General features: G+C 39.1%; 2 long non-coding RNA genes across 2 annotated transcripts in view; one reads left to right on the top strand and one right to left on the bottom strand.

Moving 5' to 3' along the window:
• LOC307021477 overlaps positions 1 to 12,255 on the top strand; it is a 654,272-nt gene that overhangs the window by 392,490 nt on the left and 249,527 nt on the right. The window lies entirely within an intron of this gene.
• LOC307021478 overlaps positions 1 to 12,255 on the bottom strand; it is a 421,766-nt gene that overhangs the window by 308,016 nt on the left and 101,495 nt on the right. The gene's annotated exons all lie outside the window — the stretch shown is intronic.

The following is a 12,255-nucleotide window of genomic DNA, read 5'->3' as shown; positions in this document are numbered from 1 at the left end:
TAAACTAAACACTCTCATTTGAAGTTGTGAGTTTAGTGTTTTTGACCCTAAGAAACACTGATGCATTAATCAATAACAATAATCCACGGCTCCTCTCTCTGCTCCAGAGGATTTTTTTTTTTTAAATCCCCCCCCCCCAAAGCAGTAAACCTAGGGGAAACACTGCTTCATGTTATTGTCCTGTCCTATTTGTGATGTGTGTGAGCCATGTCCTTGTCCGTATGTTTTTGTCTTTGAAAATGTTTAATAAAATATAAATGTTAAAAAAAAGATTTATGACATGAGGGAAAATTAATTAGTATCACACACACTCCAACAAACCATTTGAACTGTACCTAAGATTAAGGCAGGCACATTTTTTTTTCAAATCACAAACCTGATGTACACTGAAAAAATGGATACTTTGGATTAATTTAAAAAAATCTTGTAATTTGTTACAGCTAATTTTTTTTATTTATTCCGACTTGTTTTGTCAACCTAAAAAAATTAAGTTGAGTTAACCAGTTATGCCCTGAGCCTGCTTTTCAGGTCTCAGGCTCGAAAATGACATTCCCAGAACAAATATCTTCCCTTCTAAAAGGGTTAAATTAATAATCTTTTTTCTCAAAGTAATGATAAACCTGTGAGTTGGATGTAGAAAAGTCAGAATCAATATAGATGTTTTTTATTTTAAAGAAAATTCAGATTGAACATAGTAAAAAACTGTAAATTATAGTGTCCGTACAAAACTTATTTTTTACTTACAGTGATCAACAACCCGTCTGATGCTATAAACTACAAGCCTGTCTCTCTCCTCCCGTTCCTGTCTAAAACACTTGAACGCGCTGTCTTTAAACAACTCTCCTGTTATCTCCATCAGAACAACCTTCTGGATCCGCACCAGTCTGGTTTCAAAGCAGGTCACTCCACAGAAACTGCTCTCCTTGCTGTCTCTGAGGAACTGCACACTGCCAAAGCAGCATCCCTCTCCTCTGTCATTGTCCTTTTGGACCTGTCTGCTGCATTCGACATGGTGAACCATCATATCCTCCTTCGCACTCTCCAAAAACTTGGAGTTTCAGGCACTGCACTTTCCCTCCTCACCTCATACCTCAAAGACCGTACCTACAGGGTAACTTGGAGAGGGTCAGAGTCCGACCCTTGACTACAGGGGTTCCCTCTGGGCTCTGTTCTTGATCCCCTCCTCTTCTCCTTGTACACAAACTCGCTCAGATCAGTCATTAGCCCGCATGGTTTTTCATACCACTGTGCTGACGACACCCAATTAATTCTGTCCTTTCCCCGCTCAGAGACCCATACCAGGTCGTCGCACGCATCTCTGCTTGTCTAGCTGACATCTCTCAGTGGATGTCTGCTCACCACCTCAAGCTCAACCTTGACAAGGCTGAACTGCTTTTCCTTCCGGGAAAAGATTGTCCCACTCTTGACCTAACAATCAACATCGGCACCTCTATTGTTTCCCCGACTCAGACTGCAAGGAATCTGGGTGTGATCCTAGATAACAAACTGTCCTTCATTGCAAACATCGCTGCTACAACCCGCTGCTGCAGATACACACTTTACAACATCAGGAGGATACATCCCCAGCTGTCCCAGAAAGCGACGCAGATTCTGGTCCAGGCTCTCGTCATCTCACGCCTAGACTACTGCAACTCCCTCCTGGCTGGTCTACCTGCATGTGCCATCCGACCTCTGCAGCTCATTTTTTATTTTATTTTTTCAAAAAAAATGTAAACACTTTTTTTTTTAAAACCTTTATTTAACCAGGTGGTCCCATTGAGATCATCGATCTCTTTTTCAAGGGAGACCTGTCCAACATGGCCGCAAGTAGGTTACAACATGAACATAAAACAACAGATAACACAAAAGGACATCGTATTTACAGGGCTACATTTACACACCTAGAGACATTGATAAGTACCAACAATATATTTATATCTCGCCCTGTCAATAAGCCTCACCTTCTTGGCAAAAACTGTATTGTTTTTAAAGTGGTGAAGAGACAATGCACAGTTTGACCCACTGCTGTCACCCTTGGCCAAAGCATATCTCTCCGTCCCACTGAGGTAGCGTTAGACTTTTTCGCTGTCCGTCATTTTGACAGACAGGATCGTAAAATATCCGTCATAATCCCTTATTACCCGTCGGGTCTGAACAGTTTCACGAGAGAGCACGCTCGTGAACTGTCAACGGGGGGGGGGGGTGCATGCACCTCGCGAGAGCGCGCAAAGCGTACAGCAAAACCTCCCAGACATGTATTGATCTGTACGGCAAAGTACGGTTTGGAAACTATGGCATTTCCTTTAGGAGGGCATGCATAACACGGCATAACACCAGAGCCTTGCTGCGGGGAAACGTTGGCTCTGTTCCGAGTTTGTTCTAATCTGTCAAAAATGACAGACTGCTTTCAGATTTTCCCGTCATTGTTAAATAAAATATTCGGTTAACGCAGGGGTCTGCAACCTTTTTGACCAAAAGAGCCATTTTGCTCCTTTTTCCCAAACATTTTTTTGTCTGGAGCCGCAAAACATATTTCATAGCTTGATAGCTAATAAAGTTGTATTTATTGTTAGGCCTATATCAGACATGCATGTATTAGGCTATTTATTACATTATATAAAACTGTTAACCTCTAATAAGAAACACATAACTACTATAAGGAGAATTAAAAATAATACACAGGCCTACTTTAAAATAAATTAAACACAGCACTTGGGGAGTCCTCTGCACATTTGAAGGAAAAACAAATATTATTAAAATGGGCCCACTTTGAAATAAATAAAACATATAGCTGCACCCTAAAAATAGTTAAAGGTAGGGTAGGTAAGAATGGCGAAACCAGCTCGAGTGCGCTAGAGTTTGAAAATACACAACCGGAAAAAATATGCCTCTTCCTTCAGACTTTCTTACAGAGTCCCTCCTCCAACACACACGAACGCGCATCATCAATGAGGCCACGAGATAAGTTTGTGCCAGATGGAAGGCTGACAGGCAGGTAGGCCATCCAATCATTTTAGCCGGGCCGGCTAAAATGCCGTGCTTTTTACAGCGCTACGGCTTCCAGAGATTAATTTTTGTATGTATTTATTGTCAAAGCATTTAATATATTCATTGCTATCGGGACGTTAAGAGCATTCCATGGAATATAACAAAAAGTGTTTTCTGAAATAAATTACATACCCCATTGAATTATGACTGAAGATTGTCAGCTGTCTTCCTTGTTGTTCCTCGATACGTAAAGGCTGCAGCACCGTTGACAACTTCTCTCTACACATCAAACATACCGGTAAACCAGCATCGTTTGCTGTGAAAGCATATAACTCTGTCCACACAGAATTTAATTCCTGTGTTCCTCCGGTACTTTTCTTTGATTTATCCATAGTTCGCTCATCGAGCCGGGGGTCAGGTTATTCACCCGCAGGAAAAGGCGCTCGCGCGGGACCGTAGCAGGATGTGACTCATATTTTAGTTTACCTAATTAAAACCGTTTTGTTTTTTATTTATGTATCACAGTATCACCTCAAAATACAAGATACGAAACATTTTCAACCATGCAACAAATTATAAATAGTCCTACAAATACTTTTATTTTATTTCCTTCTTATTTTTGTCTAAGCTCAAGGGAGCCAGAGGGGGGGGCTTAAAGGGCCGCATGACTGATTGGCAGTCAGTTGTTGATTACATGCAGACGTTGATAAAGCTACAGGCTACTTCAATATATATCACACTAATTCATAAAGCAAGTTAGACATTTTGATGTTCCGGACCTTTGCATGGGGACATTTTCTCTAACTGGACCTTGTTGAATTTTAGTTGAATACCCCTGCCTTAAAGGCTCTGTATGGCATGATGAGGATTGTAAATGTTCTTTTGTTCAAAGTCCAGGAGTAAGTTAACAAAAAGGAGACAAGGTGACGTCTCAGGAAGTTTAAAGAATATTTAATAAAGTAGCGTTATAGTGGATCTTACAAAGTTTTCACAGCTGTGAGCAGGAAAGAGAGAGAGAGCGTCTCCCCGTACACTCTAATATCATTCAGTAACCCTCTTCTCATTGGTTGCATCAACGAGGGGTGTGTCTTCCTCTTGGCTCCTTGCTGACGTGGCATTATATTTCTCCCGCGAGTGATTAATATGTCGTCAATAAGGAGGATTAGACAGGTCACTTCTCCTTATATTCTAATTCATAACATTCTGTTAGTTACATTCTAATGGCTAAAAACAAAGAAACTTACTCAATAGGAAGTAAAGCTAATACTTGCAAAACCGGAAGTCGAGTGTGTGAACATCCGGTTTCTTCAAAATAAAGTTTCAAAATAAAACGGTGCATTTATTTTCTTACAATGGGAATTCTCAAATAACAGTACAGGAACAACACTGTGCTTCAGAAACTGGAGCCGTGAAACATTGTAAGACAAGCTGAACAATGAACAATGCTGCAGAAATCATTGAGGGAGTGCATGATCATACATGCTGCTCATTGTTCCTCTTTTCTTATTCTACGTGTAGTATGTCTTTGTTCTGTGAGTATGTGTAGCCTTATTTCCAAGACACCAACTGGAGTGGAAGTATGCCGCAGTCTCAGCACTATTACCCTGACATGAAGGTGTAAAGACTGATTGCCTGTTATCAGGTGTGTGAGCTCCACTGGGCCTCTCAAGCAATTTTCTTCTTTTGTTCCGGTGCCTGAGTCTAATCAAAAGGAAATCTGACGATGAGTTGTCCTCTGTTAGGGCTGATTTGATATATATCAGGTCACCACATCTCTCCCTTCTTAACAGACCCTCCCCCACATTGCAAAAAGAGGAAGAAAACTAATAATTGAAAGTGAGATAGCAGGGGAAGAACCGAAGGGCAGAGAATAGTAGTAGCGAGCCCTTCACTTTAAAACACGGCACATCCAATCCTGGTGGAATCAGAGGAGCCGGAGCAGTATTCTTCTCAAACCTCCCTCTCCATTTGTATTCCCAGACTTGAGTTGTGCTGCTCAGACAAGAACACATTTTGTTTTCTCATACGGAGTCATAAAATGACCCCTATTTCTTACTCTCCATATTGCATTCAAAATGCCACATCAACAAAGAGCTCTGTGAGTTCCACATGGTGTGGACTCCTGAGTGTTTTGTTGAATTGGCTGACATGAAAGTGCAGAAGGTTTTGGAAGTTGAAGAAACTTTACTTTCTCTCATTCCTTTACCTTCAACACAGTACCAATATTGTCTAAAATTGAAATACAGCCATTGAAATAAAAATGTTGAAAAATATATTCAGTCCACCTATGGTCTAAACTCAGTGGATCCCAAACTGGGATGGGGGGAAGGCTGAGTCCATTATGTGGTACTGTTCCACAGCATGGAGAACGTTAGGAGTCTCAAGTAAACATTTGGCCGATTAAATCACTCAGGCACTACAGTAAAATATTAAAATGTGATGAGGCTCGATGAAGGCTAAGGTGGCTACAACATGAGTCCAGCTGGTGTGCAAGCACCACAAGTTTGTTTTAATTGTTCCTTACTTGGGTACATTGTGCTCCGATTCATCACAGTGATGCAAATGTAATCAATCAAGAAATGATGGTCATTCCATTAGCTGAGTCAGATCCATCTTGTCTCTTTATCTAGTGCAGTGGTCTTCACTATTTTTTACATGCAAGCTGCATTGATTGTTATGGACCGAGACACAGGACGTAGGAACCAAAAGCAGGACTCGAAGACAGTTGTCCAAAAATAGAATGTTCTTTAATAACAAAACTTAAATCGTACTTTCAAAAAATAGAAAGTAGTTAATAGCCAAAGCTAAGTTGTACAGTGTTAGAAATTAAAATCAATGTTTTGATGATATAATGTAGCTTAAACATGCCGTCAGTTTAAATGATGTTTTATACTGAAAAAACAGAAATTCTTGTGCACAACCATTTGTTAAGCTTTTATTCTGAACATCCTTCATCTCCGGTTAGCATTTAGCATGTGGCTAATTTACCATTTCCTATAGAGGTGAATTTAGTAGCGAAATGACATGGAGTGATGCACACCGAAACCTACTAATTTTAACACTACAACTATAGACGTAGAGATATTATTATTGCTGAATATTGAATGAAGGTACAGTTTATTTGAATAAAGTTATTGTTTACAGACGTGGGTAGCATGTGACAACATCCGGAACGACCGGAAACCAAACCAGCCGTGAAGTATTTTCTGTATTTTTTAGAGTATTGATTACAGCTTTTAGAATGTGTTAAATGAAAAGTGATGAATGAGAATATGAGGAGAAAAGGCGTGTTTAAGTATATATTGAATGTACAATGTCAAAATCCTCTGTTATGTGCGATATCGGACATTGGTGAAAGGAGGGCGGAAGATTACGCCACAGCCGCCATTGAAGAGGAGGAGCTAAATGAGATATATAGAGAGGTGACGGAGCTTTGTGCGGTCTCTTCTGCTCGGCCGACCACTGGAGAGGAAGCTGCAGCTTTTCTCTCCTCATCTGAACAATATCCTGCTTGTAACATACCCGCGCCTTTTTTAATTAAAGTACCCAATTGAACCTTTTCAGAGACTCCATTTAGTCTCCTTTTAAAGCTTCTCTCCTGGACGGGAGAAAAACGAACACAGTTTACAATCTGGTGACCCGTGACGTGATCTTCGTCGGACCGGGAGAGACTACAAACAGCTGTTTTCCGGGGAAGCGGCATCCGTTCGACACACAAGCGAGCTCGAATAACTTCGGTGAGAGGAAACCTGTTATATCGAATTCCTCATAGTTGATGTAGGACAATGTTAGATTTGTGTGTTTGACGGCTGCCGGCGGATCCTGAAAATAGCTGTGCATTTAATCTTAAAACAACCAAATTTATAACAATAACAATTCTATACCATGTGGCACTGTTTTGTCACAAGCAGGTGAGTTCAATTTATTTTGTTCTATTAACCCTGCATGTTATTAATTTGTGTGTGTTTTGTATTAAGGTGTGTGTACTCAGTTTAAGGCTGATCATACTTCTCATACTTCAAGGAGGTGTCTCTTCTTACGTTTTTAGGTTTTAAGGCCTATAACGTAAATGATTTAAGGTCATTAAACAGTTTAAGGCTGTTAGAATAAAGGAGACATCGCGAGTCAGTTTAAGGCTGAGGAAATTGAAGTGAGTGTTTGTCTAGCAACAGTTTAAGGCTGTTCTAAAAAAGTTCTTGTAATAGGCCTGAGTAAAGTTTAAGGCTTTATCAGTGTTTATTCTGTTCTATTTACAACCAGACATTGCGAGTGTATTACGACGAGAAATGCGACATTCGTGCGTTAGATAGACGATATTCTCCTGATTGTGTTTGATTAGCGTCTTACTTTGTCCCATTACAGCGTGTCTTCAGGGCTCTCAAGTTTTGAACAGAGTTCAGAGTGAGATTTTGCCAGCGGTGTTTGGTACTCCAACTTCTGGCTCCCCTCATGAAGCCCTCTGTACTGCGAATGTCAACGGGGGGGGGGGTGCTAGTTGAGTATGAAGCCGTCTGTATCGCGAATGTCAACGGGGGGGGGGGGGGGGGTGCTAGTGGAGTGCACTCGTCTCAAACAAGCCTAGTTTGCTTACAAAATGGGCGGTACCCTGGAAAGAAATCTCTGCGTGAGAAATACAAGGTGTGGCGTGTGAGCGTGTGAATGGAGTGAAATGCGTGTGTCTCACGCCAAATGCGTGACACTGGAGAGCTCTGGTGTCTTAATAGAAACGGATTAAATAGTGACACTAAGTCAAATATTACGTAATTCGGTTTAAGGCCTATAACGTAAAGGGTTTAAGGATCATTTTTTATTGTAAAATACAAAGAAGTGTTATAATTTTAAACTAACAGTGTTGGGTTGTGTTGTACGCTCTAGATTACAATATATCTCACCAGTGACTCCTTATGCTACAGTAAATATCACACCGCCATTATTCAAAACTCCCCTGTGAGAGCCACGTGGTGAGTTGGAAAAACCAGTTGCCATTTTGTTTTCACCACATATTGACAAACAGACACAGGGCAATCGCCATTTTGTGAAATGCAAATTCAAAGCACTCCTTTGTTTGTTCTTATGCAGCTGGTTTCACTCTAACGAGGCATTTTCCTGACCTCCATCTTGTGAAGAACGAATCATACTTCTTGTCACAGTTGGAACTAGAAGGCTGAATCAGGTTTTGGATATTAAAGGGAAGGATTGTTGTATTTAAAAAATAAATAAATCCAAACTGTGTTTTGAAGTATTTCTGCTGGCAAAAGTGTATTGGCTGATTTTTGAAGTACTTCTGCTGGCAAATGTGCTTTGGCGGTTTTTGAAATATTCCTCTTTGCAAATGTGTTTTGGTGGTTATGTGCTGTGTTGTTTAACCATAGCGTAATTTTCTTCCCATTTTAAGAAGGAAAATACCATTCTTCTTGTAAAAAGAAGTCAGTTTAGCAACAGCTATTCCCTAGTGCAGGGGTTCCCAAAGTGGGGGTCGTGAGATGATTACAAAATAAAAATCGAAACTTAAAATCTTTTTTTTTAAATTATTATTATTAATAATAAACTTTGCATAGACATTTTTTTCTTTGACAGTCCACTAGCGCAGTGTTTCTCAAACTTTTTTTTTTTTCTTCTGAAATTAATTCACTAGCAATTTTTATATTTTAAATTACTTTATTAATATTTTACAAAAAACTTAAAACTTAAAAAATAAATAAAAAATGTATAACTTAAAAAATATTTAAAACTTTAAAAAGGAAAACCTTGAGCAACTAAAAAAACAAACAAAAAAAAAACAACCCAGATTTAAAGTTAAATTCGGATGACATACAGATGTAGCGATTCATTTCAGATAGTTTGAAACGCGAGGGCCTTGATTGGTACGTGATCTGCCCTAGCTCAAGGGAAAACCTCCAGCTTGACTTGAGACCGCCCCCGTGATAGATAAATGTAATTATAATGAAGCCAGCTGCAATGGATCATTGATCCACCAGGGGGTACAGTGGGGTTCCACACTGGAGCTCATGTGAAATAAAGTCAGATACAGTATGCTGGATGTACAGCGGAACTTTGTTAAGATCCATATGTCACGGATATCATACTCTGTGCTAAATAAGAGACATGTAATCATTTACAAAACATCACCATGTTGTTATTTAACAAAATAATGTTGTTTAGTCGAAAAAAACGAACGGGAGGAAATGCATCCCGGCTCTAGATTTTTTATCCTAATTTAATCATCATCTTCAACACGATCATTTATGTTTATGTTCGCCGAATTGACATGAAATCACTGACACATATGAATATACTGTATTCAACTTCATTAAAACGTTATTAACGTGCCTAAACTCAGTAATTCAATAAAAGTATTTATATTTTAATGGAGCCTCGTCGGCAGATCAGGATCCCAACGCGCAGCGGAGGGATCTTGGTCTGCATGACGGGTGTTTTTCCCCATAAGGAACAAGTCGCTGCAAATTATCCCGCTTATTACATGGCCACATTCTCAACAAAGTAACGACATGACTCCCAATATTAATTTAAATGCTTTTATGGATTTAGAAAATTGTTGTATGTATTGATTTAAATTGACATTCATCCGCTAAGAAAAATAGTCCGTTGTTACCGTTTTTTAAACAGTGTGAATGAAACGGCAGCTCTCTCCCCCCCTCCCCCCCTGATCTTTCTTCTCCAGCAGCTAAATTAACTGTAGTTAACTCTGAGTGACCATAGACTGTATGTGACAAGTTTACAGTTAGTGACGTAACAACACCATAAAAGCTGGTGGGTTGAAAGCAATACAGGAGGTAAAAATAACTACAACAATTGTGATTTATTTATTGTGGCTTTTATGTTTTTAGATATAAAATGTTATGTAATTCAGGCTTATAGTTCATCCTTCTCTAAAAACCTTCAACAATGACAATATTCATAGTAATTTAATAAATCCCTCCAACACAGATTGTAAAAAATAGTTGTAAGTTAAGAAATCATTCCAATATGTACATCTTCTGATGTAACAACAATAACATTATAAATAGTAACATAGCTGAACATGGTATTGCACATTTAGCTTTGAGTGTTACTGACCTGAGATGTTTTTATTACGTGAATTAAGGTGACTGAGGCTTTGGGATGCAAACTCTTCTGTATAACAAAGGTGACAAGGATCCGAGCTCCCGGCTCCCCCACCCCATGGAATATCGGCTTTAAAATTAGGAATAACAGAGGATTTCAGCAGTCAGAACAACTAAAGCAGCAGTGTTAATAATAACAGAAACTTCAAAGAGTCACATCTAATAGAAATATATAAAAGCATTTATTTTAATTGTGTAGCAGTCAGTTTATAATTTTGGAAGCACTGTTGAGCATTTTGAAAATGTATTTTCATGCCTCTGTGCAAGGCTTAGTCTTTCTATCTTTATAGCCACATGGTGTAAAGTAACTAAGTTCATAAACTCAACAAGTACTATAATTGGGCACAATTTTGAGATACTTGTACTTTATTTAAGTATTTCAATGTTTTGCTACTTTGTTCTTCTACTCCACTACAGTTCAGAGGTACATGGTGTACTTCTACTCCACTCCATGTATTTAATACCTTTAGTTATTTTACAGATGTGAAATATAATCAAGTGTTAAATCAGACTTTAGTTCCACCTGGAGTAAATCCACAAGCTACCCTGCAGTATCCAAAGTCATTCAAACTAGCTGCACCTTTACCAGCTTTGAGAACACTTTCATGATCAATCATTATAAAACACATCATATATATTCTGAAATGGACCAATCTGCACAATGACTACTTTTACTGTCGCTACTTTCACTATATTTTGATGTGAATACTTTTCTACTTTCACTTGAGGAACATTTTGAATGCAGGACTTTTACTGTAACAGAGTATTCCTACACTCTGGTACTATTACTTTTACTCAAGTACAAGATCTGAGTACTTCTACTTTTACTCAAGTACAAGACCTGAGTACTTCTACTTTTACTTTAGTAAAATATCTGTGTGCTTCTACTTTTACTCAAGTACAACACCTGAGTGCTTCTACTTTTACTCAAGTACAAGATCTGAGTAATTCTACTTTTACTCAAGTACAAGACCTGAGTACTTCTACTTTTAATCAAGAACAAGATCTGAGTACTTCTACTTTTACTCTACAAGATCTGTGTGCGTCTACTTTTACTCAAGTACAAGACCTGAGTGCTTCTACCTTTACTCAAGTACAAGATCTGAGTACTTCTACTTTTATTCAAGTACAAGATCTGAGTGCTTCTACTTTTACTCAAGTACAATATATATATATATACTTATACCACCTCTGTTTATAGCCTATGAAAAACTATTAGAAATAGAAGGCTAAAGGTAACGTTAGCAGATAGTGACAATATATGCTAGCTAGCTAGCTCAACGATTCCTTAAATAATATTGCCACAGAAAAACTTTTCAGTTCACATCACGCTCTGCCGCTCCGACAGGGAGCTCTGCTCTGGACACCTGAACGGCCCGTTCTAACAGCTGTTCACCAGCGGTTCAGTCTGTGCCACAGTGACTCCGGACGCGCAGTTAATATTAACGAACGCACCCGTAGGTAATGTAGCTGCTGAAGCTAGACCATCATCTCGGAGCAGCAGAGCCTTATTATACATCCATGAGAGCAGAGCCGACAGGCAGGAAGACTCGAGCACACAGCTCGCACTTCATTATAATATATAAAAAAAGAACACCATGCGTGTCGTGATGGCACATAACAGCTCACGGCCGCAGATTACTCCGGGTCCCAGACCCCCCCATTCCACAAAAATATTTCTATTGCAGATCTACATGAAATGACATGAAATCCCTGACAAATATGAATATACTGTATTCAACTTCATTAAAACTTTATTAACGTGCCTAAACTCAGTAATTCACTAAAAATATTTATCTTTTAATGGAGCCTCGTCTGCAGATCAGGATCCCAAAGCGTAGCGGAAAAATAGTCTGTTATTGTTTTTTAAACAGTCTGAATGAAACGGCAGCTCTCAGCTGTGTATTTACACAACTAATGGCCCATCAACCACAGCTCTCTCCCCCCCTCCCCCCTGATCGTTCTTCTCCAGCAGCTAAATTAACTGTAGGTTACTCTGAGTGACAAGCTTACAGTAGACACAACACTGTCATTGCAAGTGACCCTCAGTTAGTTGACTTTTATGTTCAACTGCTAAATTCTTTACTGATAAAAAAGGGCTTCTACTGTTCCTAATTACCTTAACACTAGAACCGCCAGTTTT

The sequence above is a fragment of the Notothenia rossii genome (genome assembly GCF_949606895.1).
Source record: "Notothenia rossii genome assembly, chromosome: 10".
NCBI lineage: Eukaryota > Metazoa > Chordata > Actinopteri > Perciformes > Nototheniidae > Notothenia > Notothenia rossii.
Note: the sequence above shows the minus strand (reverse complement) of the source record. Positions and strands in the feature narration are given on the sequence as shown.